This window comes from Herpailurus yagouaroundi, unplaced genomic scaffold, assembly GCF_014898765.1.
Source record: "Herpailurus yagouaroundi ecotype Mexico unplaced genomic scaffold, PumYag 182, whole genome shotgun sequence".
Classification (NCBI taxonomy): domain Eukaryota; kingdom Metazoa; phylum Chordata; class Mammalia; order Carnivora; family Felidae; genus Herpailurus; species Herpailurus yagouaroundi.
This window is the reverse complement of record NW_024412413.1, coordinates 13,419,950-13,421,203: the sequence shown is the minus strand read 5'-3', so window position 1 is coordinate 13,421,203 and position 1,254 is coordinate 13,419,950.

Here is a 1,254-nt window from a genome sequence, read left to right as displayed (position 1 = left end):
ATATATATTTATATTTATATAAATACAAATATATATTTATATTTATATAAATATATATTTATATTTATATAAATACAAATATATATTTATATTTATATAAATATATATTTATATTTATATAAATATATATAAATACATATATATATATATAATTAATGGCACCTAAGTCTTGCAAAATGCAAATCTTCCTGGAATGGAGGCCAGGAATCTACAGTTTCCATAAAACGAGACTTACTCTGGATCAAAAGTCAAGCAGACCTTAGTACAATAAATAAAGGTCAATTCTGTAAAAAACAAACAACCCTAAGCAGGTAAATCACATTTGCACTAAAGTTCAAGCACCACAGCAACTCAATGTCTTCTACGTAACTAAGGAGATCCCTAAATTCATCCCATAGAGGATCAGATTCCCAACCCTACCCAGTCGTTATTTATAAACAAAATTGTGGGGCGCCTAGGTGGCTCAGTCGGTTGAGCCTCCGACTTTGGCTCGGGTCACTATCTCAAGGGTTTGTAGGTTTGAGCCCCGCATCAGGCTCGCCATTGTCGGTGCGGAGCCCTCTTTGGATCCTCTGCGCCTCCCCTGCTCCTGTGCTCTCTCAAAAGTAAATAAACTTGGAAATAAATAAATAGATGAATGAATGAGTGAATGAATAAGTAGACAAACAAACAAACAAATAGTTTTTCAAAGCTGGTGCAGCAAATGTCTTCTTGAACCCCACCCTGAGCACTGGTGGGTATTCTGGTCCAAAACCTCCCCTTGGTCCTAATGGCGGTCACTGTTGCTGCCCCTTCACCAAAGGGGTGACTTGAAGAAGCCAGCCAGAAACAACAGGAACAGGCTCTCGCAAGGCCCCAGACGGCTCTGCCAAATTTCTCACATTCAGATCCTGGAGTCCTCACCCATCAGAACCTATCAGGACCCGGGCAAGGGAGTTGGGGGAGTGGATTAAAACACGCGTTTTGAAGAGGCTGCAGTGGAAAGCCAGAGTCCCTGGCGAGCTAACCTTGGAGAAAGACGACACCAGAGACACTGCAGATGAGTGTGCTCGGGATGACAAAGGCAAGGACGCGGCGCTCCCCGACTTCCTGCGCAATATGCCTTCACCTGAAGTTTAGCTAACACCCTGTCTCTGGGGCCTCTGTTGCTATCAGATTTATGCCTTACGAAATGTCAAAAGGGAGGCACTGCTTCTCCAGTACAGCAGGAAATTTCTTTCTTTCTTTCTTTTTCTTTTTTTAACGCAATGCCCT